This window comes from Dromaius novaehollandiae, chromosome 2, assembly GCF_036370855.1.
Source record: "Dromaius novaehollandiae isolate bDroNov1 chromosome 2, bDroNov1.hap1, whole genome shotgun sequence".
Lineage (NCBI taxonomy): Eukaryota > Metazoa > Chordata > Aves > Casuariiformes > Dromaiidae > Dromaius > Dromaius novaehollandiae.
In genome coordinates this window covers 154,143,216-154,166,225 of record NC_088099.1, presented here as the reverse complement: position 1 = coordinate 154,166,225, position 23,010 = coordinate 154,143,216, and the positions used below count along the sequence as shown (strand labels likewise).

Genomic DNA, 23,010 nt, shown 5'->3' with positions numbered 1-23,010 from the left:
GGTTTAACATTTTTTCCCCACATACTATATTTTTTACCCTCCTTCAGCTCAGTCTGGGTCCAGCCAATGGCTGCGGAATGACTTCAGGCGAAGCTCTCTCATAGCCCTGCCATGGTAGCTGGGCTGGCTGCAGACCGAGGTGCAGGAGGTTAACAGATGAGACAGCCTTTCATCCTGCCCTCCATGTGGCTTTGCCTACTCGCATGCATTTGTCTCTGTATATATTGGCAGTCTTCTGGAGTAGCGACTCTCCTGACTGGTATGTAAAACCTTAAAGCAAGCCATTGTTTTTGCCGAGTTTTGAATCCCAGCTGGGGGTGCTGAAAATTAAACTTGCAGTTTCTGAATGTGTAGCAAGAGCTAGGAGCCTAGCAACTGGCTTTTCAAATGGATTTACCAGATTTGTGTGTTATTTAATAGCTTGTGTCTTGAAAGCCATTAAATTTACATTATACTTTATCACATTACAAACAGTAATTGTTCAAAGTCACTGTTTTGCAAGAAGTCAGAAACTTGGGTTTGGATACAATTTGTCTTTCTCCTCTTTTGATTAAAAATAATTTTTGGAATACTGCTGTTGTGATAGAAATGGAACTCAAAACTGTCTTCTTTTTCCAAAAGAGTTATCTAAGCAGCTGAGCAATGCTTTATTTGTAATAAGTTTTTTGCATTAGTTTGTTCAGTGTACCCCATCTCATTTTCTGCAGCCCTTGGAAACTTATTGAAGCAGCAATGTAAGATTAGACCCTTAAACAATGTCACCAAGAACACTGTACTTCTAGCAGTGCAGTCCGATGTGCAAAAGCGTGAGTATGAAAATGATTCATGCCATCTATTAAAGGCTAATTTAAATACTGGAATACTGTTTTACCATTCAGATGCTATAAATTATTGCATCTACTGTAGTTTGAGTCTAAGTCAAGCCAGCTTTTCCAATCTGCCAACAAACGCCAACCCCAAAGGATTTTAAAAAAATTGTAATTGTCACAATAGACAGATTCTTTTTTATTTTACCTATATGGGTAATAATCTTTCATACATTTTAATACAATCCTAACGAAATCTAAAAAATAAATTTCATAGTTCATCTGCTGGTTTACTGCAGAGACTGCAGAGCAGTATATTAAAAATGTATTTCTCTTTCACTGTTACTCTTTTTATATTATCAGTCAAGTAAATCAAACTTAGAATTCTAACTTATTAGCATAAAATCTCACCCAGACACAATCTGCCTGATGAACAGGCTTCTAACTTTTTTGTTATGGGAACATAAATTATAGTGATATTACCAGGGAAAAAAAAATCCAATACTTTACTGAGTGCCTTTGACAAGATGCTTTATCAGGTTATGACTGTTCAAGAAATATAATGTTTTGTTTGAAAAACACACATCGAAACTGATTAGTTTATTAGTCATAGTACCTGTTACTCATGTTTCCTGCTTAAATGTTCTCTAGTATAAAACACTTTAACAGTCCCTTGTGCGTGCACACACACACACATGCACGCATGCACACATGGGTGTAGGTATCTCTCATGGCACAGGAGCCTGCCAGCTGTGTATATTCGTGTGAAAGTCTCTGGATGATTTTGTTCAGCTGCATAGACCATTCCACTTAGTATCATTTAAAAAACATTTCTTTCTTTGGGCCCAATCCTGCACTTCTTGAACACAGAAGGATTTTTGCTACTGCTATAAATTAGAAAGGGATCAGGTCTCCATTTGTACGCGGGTATATTTACATCTCCTGTATATGTAGGGATCCGTCCTGTTAGATGCTGAGTACATTCAGCAAGGTTTGGAGGACAGCTTTGTTTGAACTGTGATTACAGAGGCATTAAATAACTGCTGAGACTGAGCCTTAAGAAATCTCTGTTGATTATGTACCAGGTATGTCACTGAGCATCTTTACAGAGAGGGGTTGTTGGGCTGCTGACTTGGTCTTCTCATGCAATTTTTAACATCTCATTTATACTCCTTGTTCACCTGTACAAGAAGTAGATATGTCTGACTATCAACAGAAACTGCTCTTCTGCTTACTGTATCTCTCCCTTTCTCCCTCTTTTCCTTTCTTTTCTTTTATTTTCTTCTCATTGCTGTCTTGGAATTAATATACAAATAAATATTAAAAGATGAGTTGTACTTGTACGGCTACCTTTCTTTTCTCCATAGTAAGCTATTCCTCTGTCTACACTTGGAATTCTTTAGTCTGCCATAAAAGTGATTTTTAAAGCATTCCTGCACACTGTAAATGTCCTGCTTTCAGAAGAATTCAGCATCCACAATGAAATACCTTACTGGTATGAGTGACCATATTGAACTTGCTCATCTCTGCCAAGATGTCTCACTGTAAGCTGATCAAGTTTAAAAATATGGCCCCAGATGAAGGTGCTCAGCACTTGCAAATCTGGCCCTCGAGTGTCCAAACTGGTGACTGCCTTCCCATATATTCATGGCGTTACTTATGGGGTGAAGTGCAGGAATGTCACCACCGACCTTGACAGTGTCAGTCTCAGACTACTCAATCATTTATCTTTTAGGAGGATCCCTTTGCTTGTCTTTTGAAAAGCCCCTGTGCCATGAGCAGGATCACAGGCTCAGACGTTATGTTACCCTTCACTGAGGAATGCAAGAGATACGGGCGTGATCCTGCCTCGCTCTGTGCCGATGTAAAGCACTCTCTGTCAGCAGTCTCAGTACACTGTAATGGGAAATTAAAGTGAGAAACATGCTGCCTGCTGTCAATACCTCCAAAGGAAGTTTCTGTTCCTGCCTGCCGTACAGGGGAGTGACTCATCCCACATCTCAGATGCTGTCAGATTGTCAATGACCGTGATAAGGCTTTCACTTATCCCAGCTGGGGAGGCTTAGAAGCAAATAAGAATTGCAGTGGGGAGCAGCTGCTCATATTTCTGTGATGAGCAGGCTCATAGGAAGATTTTTACTCAATTTCTGTGCCTTGCATTATTTAACTTACCACCTGATGTTCCTGTCATGCAGTAAATCTAGAAAATTACTATTTGCTGAGATTTTCACTGTGTCAGTTTGTGCAGACACAGAAGATTGTCTCCCAAGTCTCTCGAGCATTTAAGATTACATGAAGAAATCTTACTGCGATATTTTAGCTGGTTTCTCTTGCATATAGTGGTGCTCCAGCAGCGCTTAGAGCTTTCATGTAAGTCTTTGTTACTGCAGCCTGCTAAGGATCTACAGTATATCATTGCAGTCTCTGCACAGACAAGTCCTGCAGGCTGATAATAATCAGGTACACATACAGAACAATGATCCTGATAAGAATCAGTGTAGGAAAAACAATTTGCCTGATGATCACAAATGTTATTAATTGATTAGCACGGTAGCTTTACCCTGCAATTTAAGACAAAGACTGAGATTTTTATTTAAAAAGCAGTGACTTAAAAATAGAGCTCAGATAAAAAGGGAATAAAAACCTGCCACTCAAAACTAACTGTGATCTAATTATAGCCAGATAGCACCCTTGGCAATATTACTAAATTTCTATTGTATATAAAACATTGCATCCACACACAAAATGAGAGGAAAAAATATGAATAATGTATTTTAAAAGTCAGAATTTAAGCTATTTGTTAAACAGCTACATATCTTACAGGCAGAATTAAAATTCATTAATCCAAGTATTCACTAAAGTTTCAGTAAAACTCTCAAATTCTCATCCAAGCATTAGCATTGACTGTGTGGTGTTAGACAAACTGCTTAACCACACTGAACCAGATAGTGACACTTTTATTCAATATGGATCATATCTTTTACTACATGTACAGCTACTACTTCTGTAATTGTTCAAATATGGTACTATTTATGACATATAATGCTTCTTAGTGTGAATGTGGTTATGAAAAATGTTTCCCCAGCTACAAAACAGGCAAAGCGAGAGCTTCTTACCTTGCAAGATATTATGAAGATCAATTAATTTACCATTTCCTTTCCAAAAGTCTACCTTTAGCCATGAGCATGGAGAATCATAAGTATTATCATTTTTTTAATAAACTTTTGAAGAGCAAGGAATAATTCTGAATAAAGGGGGGGGGGGGAAAGAGTTACTGTCTCCTTTGTAACAAGGCAGTATTTGGGGGAGTAATTTTTCAACACAAATCCTTTGATGACACACTCAAATATGATATCTTGTTTTATATACTACCAATAACATTTCTGACCTATAGTAAGTGAGAAGCCTTCTACAAATTTAGATTACATCCTCACGCTTTGGGGAATTTCTCGTGTCTTGAAAGCTAGATGCAGAGTCTGGTTGTAGGAGAGATCAATCATTTTGGTACAGGAAGACTTAGAAAATGTTATCTATCGTCTTGAATGAAGGAGCTGGTAATTCAACCTTTCACCCTCCTGTGAGTCATCAAGCAAATAGTCCAGCAGATGGATCTGAGGTTCTCTAAGACTTGTGAGTTCCTGATGATCCTCAATATGCTCATTAACCTTCTGCTTTTGAAGAGAAACCCAGTCTGATGCCTGAAGGCTTTCTTTATTGACATTTCTGTTTCCAGTAGAGTTGAAGGAAAATACCATTTGTTTTTCATGGGAAAGTCGGTAAAGGAGAAAAAAAAGGGTTGTTTTCAATTTATCATTGAAGCTGACATTTCCCACAAATGAAAACAGGAAACCAGTTTTTACACATTCATTATATTTTTAAAAACTGGGTTTTCACTATTTAAGACAAATATTTTCCAGCATTCAGTTTTTGACAAAGAGAACCCAGCTTCAGTGAAAATCATTTTGGCGGGGAAGGATAAGCATTTTCATTTGCAATGGATAGACATTGTGTGTATGAGTATTAGTTCAAACAACTATTTTACCTCTTACTTGAGCTTTGGTGATTTTTCAGATTTCATCTCTCTTTCTTATGCAGCCACGTAAAGCTTTCTTTCTTTTCTTTTCTTTTTTTTTTCTTCAATAAGAGGACAATGGTGGGAAAAAGAAGGCTGATGCTGAATTTGCCCCTTCACTATACCGACCTGCCAGAGAGTCCATCCCTGAGTGAGGAGGCTGCACGAAAGATGTACTACAACCTCCAATTTTCCTTCCCTATGTTCATGGAGGGACCCTCAAACAAAGCCTAGTTGCTTAGGTCATGTCTTTGGAAGCCAAATGCCTATTGCAAATGGACACACTGTTGAATCTAATGTTAACCTCAGAATATGATGTCTCTGATCAGGTGTGTCAAGAACACAACATTGTGCACCAGGAATAATTAGAAAGCTCTTTCTGCTGTTTTCTTAATGCCAATATATATATGTGACTATTCCCTGACTCATCTGAGTTCCCTCTGTAAGGTGCTCATTGCAAATTGATTGGCTGAGAAACTTCGTAACAGTAACACACTTGTTCAACAGGACTCTTTGAATTACATTACCTTTGATATTTAAGGTATTCCTAAACTGCACAAAGACCAGTACATTACTTACATGTAAATGAAGGCTCTCTATAGGAAAGAATAAGGGGAAAAAATCAAAGAGGGTCATCTCTCAATTTTGGAAATGATCTCCGCCTAGCTTACAAGCTTCCCTTTTCCTCTTAAAATGATATGCTTGAAGTGGTACTTATCTAACTGCAAAAGAGATTAGATAGCTTTTTTACATAGGTAGCTATTCAGAATCACTCTTTCTTCAAAGGAGAAAAACAAATGGGATGAATAACACTGCAAAAGTGCCCATTTGGTTCTTTCCACGTGTCATGGAAAGTGGTGAATCACATCCTGCAGATGCCTGTTCCTCTCTACCAACTTTAGTGGAAATGTAGATGACAAACTTAGACGAGATGTAGAAATTTTAGGTGGCAAAAGTGAGGTGATACAAATTCTGCCCAGCGAGAGGGCCATACCTCTTGGTCTCTGCCCAGGCTGAATCGACGCTGATAGGGGCTGCGGGTTTGCCTAGGTTTGCAATGTCCCTCATCCTTTTTGCCTGGGCTTGTTGCAGCTGCTGTTTTCTGTCTGTCATAGCGTCTTTAATCTCCTGTGTATAAAGCACAGAAACTAAGACAAGCATCTATGGCCCCAGGAAGAGCTGTAGCCATGAACTAGGCCAATATTTTTTAGTTCTACTTGTCAAGACTGCAGCAGTTTACAGTGCCTGGCTATGTTAACTTCTAAAATGCTTCAGTTAGTAAAGATAATGACTAGTGTTACAAAAATTGACAAAGTCTCCAAGTGATATAGAGTAGCAGTGGGTTGAAAAGCTAAAAATAAGAGTAGTGTTATTTATTCTTTCTAAGGGAACAAAACAGAAAATGAGAAACATCTTGGTATAGCCTACCAGAACATTAACTTGTATAACATTAGTTCGTTGATGCTGTTGAGTGAAATGCCGCACAGAAACTAGCACAATAAAAGGTTATTAATGTATTTTTCACTCTCTTATTTATCTCAGAAGTTGTAGCTATACCGTCACACACTCACACAGAGGTACTGTTCTCCTCCTAATAATGTCTACATTTGTGCGATGGACAGCTTTTTAGCACAATGATAATGATTAGCAGCATTCAGTGAAACTGTTCCTCATTACACATTTATCCTGCTGCTTCTAGCTGAGACTCAAGTATCAGTAGCAATAAAAGAATGACAAGAAGTGAAAAATGAAGTTGGGATCAAGAGAAAACAGGATACTTCAGTAAAACAGCTCAAAGAACCCCTTGGGATTACCCTTCTAGTTCCCATTTCTAAATTGGATGCAAACCATTCATGTTTTATTTTAATGCTTTATGGAAGCATAAGTAAACATCAATGGAATATAGCTCAGCTGCCTTTTATATTTATCACCTTTACCTTGTCACAGCCATCTTACATAGCGGCAGTTAGTGTAAGCAATAAAATATAACTATAGCACTTCCAGTATTTCCTAAGCTGAGGGATTTAGGACCAGAATTCCAGCTCTGGCAGCCAGGCATGTGTCCCATTTGTTCCTTCTCTATTTTGACACTAGAGTACCTCTTAATTTCCACTTTTATCCCCCCAAAATTCATACAGTAATCGACATAGCTTATGTACTACCTGGTATTACCAAATGAATCACACTGTGAGCTGCTGTCTGTGCTTTGCTGAGTCTCATCATTACATGATAATAGCGGAGATCAATCAAATTGACAGAACATATGTTTGATGAGTATCTCCCAACGAGGCCCCATCTTTGATTGGTATTCATAGGCCTCAGAACGGACATCATCAGTTTAGCGAGAAACTGTGCTAGGCCTGTTACCCCTCATAACTTGGATATTGGGTGTTGTTACGGTGGTAGTCATGGAGAGTTGTAATGTCACAGAAGTAGCTTGATATCTATATTTTGTGAATTTCATTCTGCACTGTATATTTTAAATATGTGTAGCCGTAAACGACTAAGCGCCCAAGGGGATGACAATCCCAAAATATTCTCCAAAGGTGACATTCACTACATATTTTCAAAGAGATACAGCTTTATGTTAAAATCCTGTTGTCCCACTCTCACGGAGCACTTGACGGCAGACGCAAATCAGTGAGATGAGAGTTTCTCTTGCTGCAGGGTCACTCACTGAAAGGCCTCCAAAGAGGAATCTGCTGGTGATATCTGCATAGAGAAACTGGGAAGTGAGCTTGTTTGCATCCACAGAGGGAAACGAAACAGTTGTGTGCGTCATAGTTATTCCTCATTAAACTGTTTGTAAACAAGTTGTTTGTTCAATCTGCCCTGGAGTCTGTGTTTAAGGATAAAATGTTGCTGGTGAACCAGCTACCACAATTATAAAGGGCCATAAGAAGTTGCTTTGCAGCACAGAGCTGATCATGAGCAATTTACCATAAGGTGAAATAATTATATTTATTTCTTGCTTAAGTCATCAGGAGGATCTGCTTCAGGGAACTGGAGCATTTTCAGTGGAGAGCTTGACCAGTCAGAATAATTGAAAGCAGTTCAAAGATATCCTAGGAGAGTAAAACTAGTCTTGGGAAGGAATAATGTGGGCGTTTGTGAGTTTTTGGGCAGACCAGCAAAGGAAAGTTACAGGGTAATTTATCTAGATAGCTTCTCATAGTGACTGAGAGGCTAGTGAGAAAGCTTTATATGAAAAAACTCTGGGATTCTTATATTAGTGTAAGAACAACTCTAAAAACATGCTCTGAGGGATTCTATAAATTGGGAAATGCTGTATTTTAGGAACTCCTTTCCTGTTTCAGGTAAACCAGTCTCAAAGTGATCAGCAACGTCAAGAACTTTCAGTACTATTAGATGTGGCAGTAAGCATGTTGTGAACCCTGAAAGTAAGTGCTATAGGTGCTCAAGATGCATGCGGGCATCTAATTTCATAGTGAATTCACCCAAGAATGAACATAAAAGCAGTAAGATAAAAAGCACCTTTAATCTCAGCAAAGGATAAAAGAAATGAGTTAGTGAGAATGTCAGGTAGATTAATTAAAGGAGTCACACTGAACAATATTAGGCAGTAAATAACATTAGGGCATAACATAATTAGCATTTCTAAGAGTTATTTATCACTAAGTAACCCTTTTTGGTGTAGGCCAGTCTTAATCCCCCTGGGCTCATGTACTTTTCTGGAGCAGCCACACCTTTAATTATGTAAAACCTCAGCTTTCTTAATTTTTAGGGCTGATCTGTGCTTGGACAAGTTATTGTTTCATTTTGTATTGTATCCTTCCAGCCCTCTGGCCTGAGTCCTTCATTGCTTTGCAGGATTTTTGAACTGGAGGCTGGGGCAACGCTCTCTCTGAAGCATCAACTCTTTATAGCTCACTGGGCCGCCTGGCCGGGGTGCTCAGATGCCACCAACAATGCATTTCTCAGCCACCTGCTTGTGGCACTCATTTCCAGTTTGCTTTGAAAACTTTTTTTCTTGCTTTTCTACCTTCTGTCTTGTCAAAGTGGCAGAACCTGAGGGTATCCTGGAAGGAGAGGAAATAGTTTCCCTGAATATCTGCTCTTTTTAAGAAATAACAAACCTTTCGATTCTGATGTAATATTGTCCTTTACATTATCTTGTAGAACCAGCCAAGCAAGTGCCATAGGCTGACTTGCATCTTTCCGCTCAACTCCCAGAGCCCAACTGCCTTGTAGGTCTCTCTTTTGCCGAAGCAAAATAGTTCCCAATGGAAAATGTTTATTTGGCTTAATGAACAAGGTTTACAAATATGGATTCTTTACCACATTTTGTTTCAGAAAAATAAAAGCATTTTTGAGGTGGTCAGGAATACTCAGGCATGTTCCAGTTTTGCATTTCAAAAGATCCTTTTTGTAACAGAGTTCATTGTCTTTATGTATATATAAAAGCTTACTAAAACATTTTAAAGGTCAAAATAAGACAAGAATGATCTGATTTTACTGAGGCAGTGCTCTTGGATTAATACCAAAATAAGTTTTTAAAAGCTACTTTAAAAAATTGATTCCTCAAGATGGGTCAAAAATGGTGTACTTTTTTCCACTTGAGTGGGGGAAAGAAAAAGCTGCTTTTCCTCTTACTGGAAAAGCGTCTTTCCTTTTCCCGAAGAATGTCTCTATAAAGCTATTATGTCAGTAGACCTTCTTTACCTCTGCTCTTCAGGTTCTGGGGTTGCATCTGGGGTTTCATCTCATTTAACTGATCATTTAAAGGCTTAGTTAAAGCTTGTTGCTTGATCTTCCTCTGGAGTCAGTGAAGAAAGCTAAAGAACCCCAGAGAGCAATTCGTACTGGCTCAAGAGAGCCAACACAAGTAGGAAGGAAGACTTTCTGGAGAAACTACCTGCCTTCATTGCTGTAGAAGGAGCCTAAACAACCAGCTGAAATAAATGCTAGGAGATAAGCATTAATGGAAACCTGTTTTGTTGTAAGGCTAGCCATAAGTCCAAAGGAAGTAGTACTAGTCTTGCCTCTTCTTTTTTTTTGAGAAACAAGGAGAAATGAAAATACTAAATACTAGAAAATCCTAAATGGAAGAAGATGACTTTTTCTTCTCCCTTCATCTTTTCCTTACAGGTATATGTGGCTATATATATATTTATGGCTTAATATATCAGTTAGTTAACGGTTTTATTTTTGCCAAATGACTTAGGAACTTCTATCTCCATGTCAGAAGTGACATAAGCCTTCACTGGTGAAATTACATATGTTCTGCTAAAACTAAAATCTGAATAACTTTTAATATAAATGCTCAGTTTACTAAGGGTTTCCTAAACACTTGAATGATAACTGAAAGTTGAATTTATGATGTTAAACCACTATATTCTTCTAAAAACTTTATTCCTGTTTATACAATGATAAAACTGCACTTCTAGTTATTGTTTTATGAGGCCTTGTGTCCATTAGGCAAAAAAGCTGCATTTTTATCATATGTTGGTTAAGATTATAATAATTAGCATGAAGTGAAGACAGAAGGCATATTACTACACTCTAATAATGTAGTTAATAATCCCCAAACTCCTACCAAAAGTTCTCAGTTTGTTTAAATGTGAAAAACAGGTCTTCACTAGGATTCTGTTTTTTTCTTTTTTCCTTTTTTTTTAAACCTAGCATGAGGTAAGAACACACATTTTTCCTAGTCCAGGCATAGTATTATATCTGAAAAGTCCAAGCGCCTAGTGTACTTTGCCTTTTATGCCAGTTAAGCTATTGAATTAATTCTGAGAGAAGCTCGTCTTTATCTTGGTAAGTTTAAGACACATTAAGAATAACCCGATCTGCCTACACTATACTTCTCACATGCCTTAATTGGAACCCACTAGCAATATATTTAGAACATATTTAAATATTCCATGCTAGGGCTCCCAATACTTAAATGCTATAGCTGGAATTCTTAGTAATACTGTATAGCCTCTTTCCATATAAAAGGGCCTTGGAATGGTTTTAAGTGACACAACAATATGAAGAAACTTTCTTCTTCATGAATGAGAATCAGTCCCTGTGGCTGCAAAAACAAACAGAAATGTAGTTCATAGGAAGAAAAAGTGTAAGTGGCATGGAAAGATTTACTTCTGATATCAAACTAGCAGTGAAAATACCTGCGTAAAGACGGAGCAATGAAATGAACATCAGAAAAGCACTCATTAATATACTATGTATTTATAATAATATTCCGCATTATTACAATACAGAACCTCTGCTATGTCAACCACACTAGTTTCATTTCTTTTGCAAATTGACCAAACCTTTGTATTACCTAGGTGAGAAAATACAATAATGCCCGATCAAAAATTCTATTTACTTGTAAGCAAAGAAGTTGAGAAAGCCTGTGTTCAGGATGGTATTGAGCATCAGGCAAGATGACACTTGTCTTCAACTTCTCGAATTGTTTGAAGGCACTGAGCATAAGACAGGATTGACCCCTGCATAGAGAGGCAGCATTCAAGTCAATATGTGGGGCTGTGTCACACTTCCCTTGAAATCTGAGTCTATCGGTCTAAGAATGGATATGTTCCTCTCTTGAGAAAGGGCTTTTTTTCCCTCTGTGAAAGAGGTGGTAATATGTCTAACATTCTGCAAATAAATATTTAACAGTATGCTTCATTTGATGAAGGATCCAAATATCACTGAAGACAAGTTGCTTATAAGTTAAATATATTCATTGTTTTGACTTAACTGTTCCAGAGTTGCCCTGGGCAAAGGTCGGAGATCAGAGCAGAAGACTTCGCATCAGTCCCTCCTAAGAATTCTCATCACGCCACAGCAGGGAGAGGCGTGTATTCTGACTAACTTCAGTGGAAAGACCTGCTTCATGTATCAAGTTAACAGTGAACCATTCCTGGAGCAAGTGAATTTGAGGACAACATTTTGGCCTGTAGACTAAGTTCAAGACAGAAACACTGGAGGAAAGGCAAAATGCCATTCACATTTATAGTGCAGTATGAATAAATAATATTGGTGGAAAGTGAAACTGCATTGAAAGTCATCCTTGCTTTTGTACAAACAAGGAGCTCCTTGTGCAGTGGAACGAATGAAACCTGGTTTCCTATGGATTTGTGCCTCCTGGTTGGATTTTCTGGTGTCTAGTAAAGTGTAAGCCCCATTTAAAAGTTTTTCTTGCATTTCAGGCATTTAGACCTTTTCTCCTCCATGGTCTGAGCTCATCTCCAGCCTGTTTCTAAATGGAACTTCTAAGGAGTTGTTTTTCTTCTGGACCGTAATACCTTTTTATTAAACTTGCAGAATTTTATCAGTGAGACTTTTTTCTCTGACTGAGATTGGCCAACAGGTTCAAAAGTTACAGGTACAGTCAGGTAAACAGAAAGATTGACAACTGCAGATGCAAAACAAATGCGCGCATCTATGTAGATAACGTGATCTTGTCAGTCAAATTAGTCTGGGCTATATGCTGGCTCGATGCCTGCCCAAAAGTGGCCTGTACGGAAGAAGTTGTTACAGGGCCAGGTGAGCTCTGTGGCCCTCTCACAATAGATTTCTGTCTTGCGGCTGAGTTCTTTGCTTCTGGCACAAGTGGCCATTATGAAACACCTGAAAATACAGGCGGGCCCATTAATGATGCCTCTTGTCCATCCTCTGGGTCTCACTTTTGTGAGAGTTTCCCTCTGTTAGGGGATTCCAAATCTCTCCTCTTTTTCTTCTGTGGTGAGACTCCCAAAGAAAGCCTGAAATATGTTAAAGCCCATTAAAATCACAGAACATGCATTTTATTGGGAGTTATTTAACCCTTTTAAGATTAAGGCCATTTTTTCCCAGCCATTAGTACCCAGGAGTCTCTTTTGTGACATATCTGTCCATATTTTCACTTTTAAAAATAATTCCTTGCTTATGGCTTCTAATGGCATATCCTGGAAATTTTAGTCTCCATCAAATTGCAGAGAAAAATGGAGTTGATGTGAAAAAAGTTTATTAACTAACAGAGCTTAGGCCCCCATCTGAAAATTCTTCTGAGATCGTGGAGGCTTGTGCCGCCTTCTATCCGTAAGGTTATGCTGTGTAGCCAGATTGTGACGAAAAAATTGACTCAATTATATAAGACAAATGGATGTTGCCAGTTTATGATTGCTTTAAAAACAAAGTATCATCTGGTCACTGCCAGTTATTAGGCAATTTAACACAACATCAAAAAAAATCAAAGCAGTTACCTGATTTCTCCCATATCTGCTGAGTTAATCCAAAATCATTTCTGGCCAGTCTTAAAACAGAATGAGAATAAATATTGCAGGAATAAATTAAAAGAGATCAGTGAGAAAGGATGTTAAATGCTCCTCATTAATCTGCCAGGGAAGCAAGATTAAAATAATTACAGTTTAAAATTTTACACAGGTTTCATTAAACTGCAACCAGACTTTTCAATAAAGGATTACTGCTCAATGACAATTGTTGGAGATGCCATCTAAGAGGGCGGATGTATTATCTGTATTTTATAGTCATGTAAAAATGTAATAACTTTTGGTCACAATTAACTAATATAATTTTGAGCAGAAGTATTGATCGGACATCACACACCGCAGCCTTAGGTGATTAAGAAGGGATGTTGGATTCATCTAATGTTAGCTGGACATGAATATTTTAAAGCTCTCGTTATCCTGCAGGCTGGCTTTTGCCTGGGAAGGAGAGCAGGTTTTGCAGGGATGGTTTCCTTTTTCTACCCAGGTTGGAAGAGAGAAATGAAGTAATGGCTACGTGAATACTCAGCAGAGGCAAACGGATGTGGAGGAAGAAGTGAGCATCATTCACGATCCGACTCCCTTTCTCCCAGAATCGGCAGGGGAGGAAAGGGAAACATGATGCTCAGTTCATGGCTGGTGTGTGCAGATGGCACGGCTGGCAGTTTGCGGTGGCCTCCAGTGTGCAAGCCGGGCTTAGCAGAACTAGCAGTGAGTAGAGAGCAAACAAACATGCACTTGAAGGGAAGAGATAATCCCATTTCTAATTCTGTGAACATTTTGTGAAATGAAATCTGTTAGAAGTTTCACAGTTAGGAGAAAGCAAAACTGCCAGTCTTTATCTTCTTTGTTGGTTGACATGAAGTTAGGATAAGAATTTGGACTTAAAGCAAAATTTTGCATCTATTTTCAAGGGATAAACCATGATTTTCCCTCAGGATGAAGAAAATGAATCAGGTTGGCAACACTTACAAATATTTTCTTAAATCCCTTTACTATTGTTTATGTCATTTGTTTTTCATTTGAGTTTCCTCTTGTCCTACTTTATTCATGTTGACATCGTGCTCTCAGTGGAATATATCCTTCCTATAAAATTTGGCATTTAGAAGTTATTTGAAATGCAGAGTTCCTGAAGACAAAAATTAAAATCTTTTAGAAGTTGGAAAGTAATAATTACAGTGCTAAAATAAATATGGAGCTTCAGCCATAAATTAATCTAATTTTACCATAATATTGTTTTAATTTAAAACTAGTATTTTTTACAAAGGCAGAGTTTGTTGCCCTGCTCACAGAGAAGATGAAATGATATATACACACTTGCCGGCATCATTCTTAATTATATCCTATTGGAGATTATCATGTGTCTTCCTCCATTTTGATGATGATCTTTTATTGTATTTCTGTAATGCTGCATTTCATTATTACAATAAAATATAATTAAAAAATTAAGGAGAACAAGAATTAGAGTTAGAAAACTCCTATTACATGGGCCCATTTATTCTCCATGCTAGTGTAGGATGTTTTCTTTTCCTCCTAGTGAAATGTCTGAATCAACTTTTTTTCCAAGAATAAGCCACAAAAGCAACCTACCAAAATTTAAAGTTTAATCCTTAAACTCTTCGAAAAAGACAAGAAATTGTTAGTCACAAAATCAAGTTTCATATAATAGAAGCTTTTTTTAAAATTTGCTCAAATTTAAATGAAGTGCCATATTTTTTGTGTTATGTTTCAAGTACAATACAAAAATAGACATATACATTGCTGAAATGTTTTGAAAATAAAGTATTCCGTATTGCATTTTTTAACTCTGTATAAATCCCAGACCTGACATTGAGGGCTAACTGAACTTGACATGTTTCTGATTTCTGGTAAATATCTGTCATACTGTACAATCCTGTCAGATTTATTCCTGTGTATGTGAGGTATGTATTTCTTTGTTTAAAAGAAAAAAAAATGTAACTTTACAAAAGTAATAGCTGTCTTTTGAAGAATAACATCAAAAGGCATAAGAAGACAAGGCCTTTTTATACTTCTCAGTAAGCTCAGTCCCAGCAGCAAAATCCTGCATAGCAGTCAATTAGTTTCTTCTTGTGCATGTAGAAAATAAAATATTTGATAACAAGGAGTAACAAAGTGGTAAACAGAAGATCCTCTTCTTTCACTGTGCTGTGGTGTGCTGAAATCAGTGCAGGTTCTATCCCTTCTAAGTCCATACAGCTGAACTCAATTTTACCATATTACAAAGACGTGGGTTTTCAGTTAGCACCTACCACATCCAGGCTCCTTAATCTGTGTGTTATATAATGGCACCTCCCACAGTAAAAGTTCAATACTTTTGCAGAACCTCAGACTAATTTTTACTGCATGACAAACACATGGAACCACATCTCATATTTACTAGTATTAGCTGCTTGCACTAAATATATTTAATCTTGTTCTTACTGCTTGATTTTCTTGTTTAATATATCTTTCTCTGAAATAAACTCCCTTCAAAACTTAAGAGTACTGTTTCTTGTATTAAGGTACATTTTCAAAAATATATCTTCAAAAAAATCAAATTTCTTTTGAAGGTAAGTATTGTACACTGGAAGCAGGAATAATAAAGAAATAAAATAATTTAGTAAAGTTCTTCCACTGATATCTTTCTTTACTGCGAGGGCACCTATATTCACAGCATCAAAGACCGCACATAGATGGCTCCTTTGTGCAGCTTTCCTCAGACCTTCAGGCTAAGCTGCTCATGCAATCAGTCCCTAACGCATTTTACTCATCATGAGTCAGACTAGTTGCAAAGTTCAAATAGGAGATGTTTGCTAGCTTGATTTCAAACAGGTGAGGGAGAGCTCACATGGAGAGCTGAGATGACAGATTTCAGGGAGGTGACCAACACTGCTGGGACAATACTGAGCAGAACAGGCTGGAAGGTAAGCCTCAGGCCGGGGTTAAGCAGCAGCAGCAGCAGCAGCAGCAGCAGCAGCAGCAGCAAAGCCCTCACCTTCACTGCATATCCCTTGCACTGAGGTTTACAGCCTTGCCTGTCAGCAAGGATCAGACAACATTCTTCTGGGACCAACAGTCTTTCTTGGCATTAGAGGTGAAGCACAAAGCTGAATACATCTTAACTTGAATACATCCTAATTTGGTTGCTCCAATGTGGGATAGGAGCACAAAATGTCATGGGTCATTCCCCACCCAGTGGTAAGCCGTCATGTTTCAAATTCAGACCCCGAATGATAGGCTCATCATTGATGAGGCTTATTGATAACCAGACACTCTTGCTATACCTTCTGAGTCTGGGAATGCTCAGGCTCAGAGTCTGGGTTCATGCACATCTTTGATTTGATTCACACTTGCTACTTGTGTGCTTGCTGCCAACATTGTTTAGATAATGCAGCACATCTGACAGGCTCTGTAGGAAAAGTATGTCAAGCAATGATGCTCTTTGTTGTGGCCTGGCTGGAATGTTAAACCAGGCTTTAAACTATAGTGGAGTCAAGACGTTTTTTTAACAAAGGCTTCAAATGCAAAAATTAAGCAACTTAGTCCTTCCACATCACAACACTTGTATCACTGCCAGGGTAACATTTATAGTGTATTGCAGGGGCTCATTCATCCTGCAGATAAAGAGATTTTCTGTTTTGTTTTGCTCTGTTTTAAAAAAGGGAAGGGTTTTTCAGTGCAAAAATTTGATCTGCCCAAGTGTGTCAAGATCACATGATCTGTTAATTCTTAAAACATTTTTATTGCCTATGGGAATATAACAAGAAAGATATTAAGCTCTTTTCACTGTATGCTTTTGCTTTGTATCATTAGATTGCTACGTTTGACTCCCAGTTTGTATTCTGCTTCAGGTGAGCCATCTAATGTTGATTTAAAGATCTTCAAACCAGATCCCACAAAGACATACAAGCATTTTTGAAAGAATGGTACAGGACTCATTCTTAAAACATGATTCAAGAATAAAGTGCCTTTCATGTAAGACTGTAGTGGTTACTGCACTCGGGAAGTGTGAATACTTGGAACTCTTCACTCCGGAGGCAAAGGAGTCTCAAACTGCTGTTTTCTGCTTCTGAGGAGCGTGTTCTAGTCATCGAACAATAAACTAATTGATGAAGGAAGGGGAGAAGGGAGCTTCATTCTGCTGAAGCCAATTCCTTTCATCAAAAGAAGAGCCAGCAAATTGGCACATAGCTTTATGCCAGTGAAAAGGGTACCCAAAGTGAGGCTTTGGGAGCATTTTTCATAAGAAACACAATCGGAGCAAGAGAGGACTTTATCCCTTAGGTTTTACCTGAATAGGTGCCCCATAGATTGCAGCCTGGAATTTATGACTGAATAGTACCTCACTCTTGACTTAGATGCCAAAAAAATCATTTCTCATAGGAAACAGAGCATGAGAGAATCCACCACATGTCTAAATAAACTAAGTAATATTAAGATGTAGGTGCTTAAATGCCCTGAACACAGTAGAATATAAACTATTGTTATTTGACTAGATATTTCAAGATATTTCAAGGAAAAAATGCTTTCTTCTTCTATAAAAAGGAAAAGAAATTATATTTTCTTTCTAAAATTTTTCTGAAAGAAGAACAGCCAAAAAGGACACCAATAATATTGACTATGAAAATGTATATGTTTGTGTGAGTGAAAGTGTCCTCTTCTTCACAGGCTGCAGCAATAGAGAATGGCTCCTGAACACTAAATAATTTTAAGATTGAATGAACAGATACAAATGCATCACACTTTCTAGCTATATGTTCATGTCAACAGATGATCCAGCTAGCAGGCTAAATTCCACAGTTTGAAGTATATATGCACTCAACAGTCACTTGGCAGTCTTTCAAGTGTCCCTCTGGCTTTTCAGATGTACGGCTCTCACCTCGAAGCAAACTAAGGTAGAGTCCCTCCACCCTGTAGTGCAGCCAGTCCCACTCTGCCCTGGTCACCTCCATGCTTCATCTTCAACTTATATTCAACACCAATATAGGGAATTTTCTGCATTACAACCATGGGACATGAAGTCTTTTACCTGACTCATTCACCCATTGTTTTCTAGCAGGTATTGTTGGGATTAAGCACTAATGAACTATATTCATAAATGAATAAATCTCACTCCCAGAGCTAAAACTCCAGTCTTTAATTGTTTATAACTATGCAGTTGGGCATTTCTTTCTACAGCTAAGTCTTTACATTAAATAATAGACTTACTGTGGGCTTTAAAGCTTTGTGTAGAGGACTCCGACATAATAGTGCTGTAACATTTGCAACTGTATTCAAAGGTCTGCTGTTTTTGCAACACCTTTCTTCATGCTTTTTCCTATTTTATATTAATATTATCTTTTTCACAAAAGTTTTGAACTTTCATTGAGTTCAATAGCAAATATCTTAATTTACCATTTGACCACAAGTATTGAGTACAGATTATGTTGAATATTAGAGTATCTAATAAGGGTTATTAGAAGGGTAAACTGTTTCCATAGAGAGTAATTGCAATGTCTGTTTGGTAGTGTCATCTCAAATTGGAACGGACAAAATGATTAAAAATATATAAATGACATTTAGCAGTTATATTCTAGTTGTCTCAAAGTGCCTTATGAATATAGCTGAGTAAATAACGGGATGTTTCAGTCTGGTGGCTCACATGCCTGACAAAATATAAGCAAAGAAAATCAGTTATGACGAAAGCAGAAGTTTCATTTTGGGGAGAGGGAAAAGTAACTTCCCTCCTTGTTAAGTTTTTATGAGTTCAAAACATGTTTTTTCAGCCCACAGTTAAATATTTTGTTTATTTACATACAAGTTTCAAATCATTTAAATCCTTTATTTTTCCTTCTTTCATTTAAATTTTGGTGGTCTCTTTAATGAAAAATGTTGCCTGACACAAAACCCCAAAAGTTTTACTTGAAAATATCAAAGCACTGTTTTTGACATTTCTTAATATTCCCAGCTATATTTTTTTCTTTCAGTAAACCTTTTTTCAGATAGTTTTGGTTTCCAAAATTTTTTTTGGCAAATGTACTATTCATTAAAAATTGTGCCACACCTCATTTATAAACATAAGCATTCCCACGTAACACCCTTTGAGGTAGCAAAGTGTCATTGGCCTATTCTAGAAAAGCAAGATGCCAAATTATTTCTGGGGAAGGAAGAGAGAAATGAGTTTCATCCATTGAAATCACTCAAGTCACTCAGTTCAGCTTTCCACCAAAGGCTTCTGGCATGCTGCAAGTTTCAAGCTCTTACTTGTCTACAAGCTTCTCACTCTGAGGTTTGGTGTTCCCAGCGGTATACCTATAGGTCTCGTCCCCTGATGATATATCACAGCTCCCTTCCAGCTTCCATACCTGAGTTTCCTTCCCATGTAAACTGGATCAATAGGAAGGTACATACCTAAATCTTACCTTGGAACATATCTGGACAGCAGCTAGGCTCAGGACCTGAGACACACTTGCAGGCCAAACACTAAAAACATACAGTTGAGTCTGTCCGTCCACCATAAGCTTCCCCAACACCTTCCTTCTACACGTTCTCCAGCTGGTCTCCTAGAGAAAGGAATGGCTGGAGTGTCAGCTGTCAGGGGCCACAGCTTGGATGGGCATCTGCTTCATGCACCTTCTCTTCACATAGGACATATCATTGATTATTATGGGACAAGAGATAAGAAGGTGGAAGCATGTCTTTGCCCAGACAGGAGAGTGGATTAAGTATGAGATATGTATGCCTAGGGTGGAGGAATTTACTCCACCTGTGTACACACCAGGATGAGCTGTGTGCACATATAGGTCTTGGGTGGGGATCACAGTCTTGTCTTTATCTCCATTCAGATAAACAGAGCATGCTGTTCTTGAGGTCGAAGGTAAAGCACGGAAATAAAAACAAATTCATTTGTAAGTAGGAAACTCAATTCTGGATACACAGGATCCTGCAGTGACAACTGACAAATGTTTTTTCATGGTCTCCTGAAGTATTGTGCCAAAGAAGAGACACTGAGGGCCTATCTATCCAGGCAAATGGATATAAAATGCACATATGAAACTAATGAATTGAAAAATTGTGCTTTCTATGAACAATAAGCTGACTATAGCATTGTTTGACACAGTCAATGACAAATAGGAGTAGTAGTGCACTTAGTAGCAAAGTATTTGACCTGACCTACCTGGCTTTAGAAACTGGTCTCAATTATGTTCTTTAATTGAATGAGCCAGTCTTATCAATTAGTTTACCTGTATGAGTTTTTCCTGTAAATGATTAAACAATGTGACGTGATTTGAAATGGGTTAGCACTTGCAAGGCAATCCAATTTTTTTACCAGCTTTTATATCAGTCAGCTTTCAGCTACAATGCAGGAAATCCATGCAGGCTTTGTGACATTTAGCAAATATTCTAAATTTGTCTCCTGCAAATGTGAGTACATAACTTACAAGAGTACATGCTGTGGGATTAAACAGAACACAAAACCTAAGCCATACACTGCCTCAGGACCATCTCAGACACTTAATCACCTCCTTGCAATGAGCAGCTGCCAATATGCTAAAGTAGGCTCTGTGCTTATGATATATTTGCCTGACATCCTGTCAGCTAAATCACTCGTTTTAACTTGTTTTTCTTGTGTGCTCCTTCTTCCCATGGGTTAGATGGCTCCAGGGACTGCTAGTAGAATACAGCGTCTTTCGCCTATCAGGTCTTTGGTCTGTCTCTACAGTAAGCTGAAAAGTGCAAAAGCCTCCTTATCTCTCTGCATGTTCCCAGTGCACGTATTGTTAACAGAAGGCAGAAGGAGCCATTTTCAGTATACAACAAAATATTTAATTACTTCTGCAATCCTATGTGCTGGCTAAGGCTAAGCACCTTAAGGTGCAACGAAGGGCCTTGGTGCTTTAGCTGAATCTTGCATAGGAGAAGCAGCCCATCACTTCTGGCTCTAATTGGAACTCCAGCAAGCAGTTTTAGCATTTGTCTTTCTACTCGGCACTTCAAGGTTCACCATTGTGCTGCCAGAAAGATACCTTCTACCTGGTGACATTGGAACAAAGTACCAGCACACCATGGAGAAATTACTGTTGACTCCATCATATATAGCAAGACTGTATAGATTTAGTGGACTTTGGATTCCAATGCTGTCAATCTGGATCATTTAAAAAACAATTTATAAAGTCTGGAATGTTTTAAATTGCTGAAAAAAACCACCCTCATATATAAAACTGCTTCTTATATGCGGGCTTATGGAAAATGTCAGTTTTATTAAAAGAGAAAACAGAAATAAGAAGAGATACCAGCTTAGAATCCATAGGGCTAGAACAGAGGTTTCTTAAGCAAGAAAAAGATTAAATGAGATAGAATAGTCCTGCATGTATTAGTTTAACAGTTGCACTAGTGGAAAGAAAAGGACCAAATAGGTTGAACAGCTTATTCACTTTCCATAGTAACTGCATATACCTTATCTGTAAACAACTACTAATGCTGATATCAACTACTAATGCAGATCACAAGATGATGTGACAGAAAAAGTGGACTGCTTAATGAAAAATTAGAGTAACAATGAGTAATTTAAACAATTACATCTATTTCTATTGATGTTTCTTCCTATAGATTTTTCTACCCTCTCCTGCAGAATTCAGCAAACATCCTTATTTACGCTCTAGAATTCATGATAGAGGCTTAAAAATGCAGTAAAAATAATTATATTAAATTCTACAATATTATCCCATGGCAAGCGGAAAGTAGATACTGTCTCTGCTGGCTGAATGTTGTCCTCTTACATGCAGTTTTGCCCTTTCTCTGTTAGGACTCAAGAACTACCATTCTTTCCATGAGCTCCAAGTCAGGCTCTTCTCTTAACTGGAAACAGTAGTCTCTATGCAGTCAATATTCTTTCTAAACCTTTCCCTTGAACTAAGAGCTGAAAAATTTTCCAGGTAAAATTATGTCTGATGCTGTCAACACACTTGCTTTTCAGAGGTGTTGCCAGGTTTTGACTGTAATAGCAGACAGGAATGCTCAGACCTCTCCAAAAAGCAATATGCAAATAGTTAAAACAAGACACTACCAGAGGCAACAGAGCTTTCCTACTGATATGAAACACTGTGCTTTAAAGAACCCATCTGAACAGCTAAGTATCAAGAAATAAAAATAGTGCTGTGTACAGTACTTGTTTATAGGGATGTCAAAGCACTGTTGACTCAGACTGGCCTATAAGAAATTACCACTTCAGTTACAAGAGAGCATGCTGTAGGATTAAAAAGAACACAATACCTAAACCTGATGTGCTGCCTCAGGACTATCTCAGCCACTTAATCACCTCTTTGTAATAAGTGGCTGCCTATATCCTGAAGGAGGCTTTATTCTTTCTTTATGATAAAAGAGTCAAGCACACTGTCAGTAAGTATAGCACCAGAGCTGGAGAACTTGTTTTTCTGTAAATATTTGATTTCTCATTCTCAAAAATCTAATCCATATAAGTCTTTCCATAACTGACTGGGAAAAAAGTTCTCTGCTACTAATAATGTAGCTGGTGCCTTGTAATGCACCATACCTGGGGACATGGATGTCCGAAGCACTTGTCTAGATATATAGTTGGCTCTATATGGCAGGGGTCCAAGCTGGCCTCATCTGAATAGTCTTCATCTATTTCACTGAAATAAGTGCTCCCCACGGAGAGCATAGTTAAAGTTATAAAAACTAGAGATAATAGCTATATATGAAGGCCAAAGCTTTCAGACTTTGCTCAGTCAAATCTCCCTTACATTTCTAATGGTATTTGATCAGCACGATACAGAATTGAATGTCTATTTTCTGTCCGATCCCCCTGAAACACAAAGCTTATCTGCAGTAGTAGCTATACACTTTGGTTCTCCTCTATCAGTTTAACTTCAGTTCTGCTGTACAGGATTAACTTGCTAGTATGGCAAGTGTT

General features: G+C 37.9%; 1 long non-coding RNA gene across 1 annotated transcript; it reads left to right on the top strand.

Annotated features, from left to right (window-relative positions):
• Positions 1 to 129: 129 nt before the first annotated feature.
• On the top strand, positions 130 to 15,586 carry LOC135327636 (uncharacterized). The gene is made up of 4 exons (XR_010388040.1): positions 130 to 259; positions 708 to 806; positions 11,596 to 12,003; positions 13,585 to 15,586. It is a non-coding gene; the product is annotated as an uncharacterized LOC135327636 (long non-coding RNA).
• The last annotated feature ends 7,424 nt before the right edge of the window (positions 15,587 to 23,010 follow it).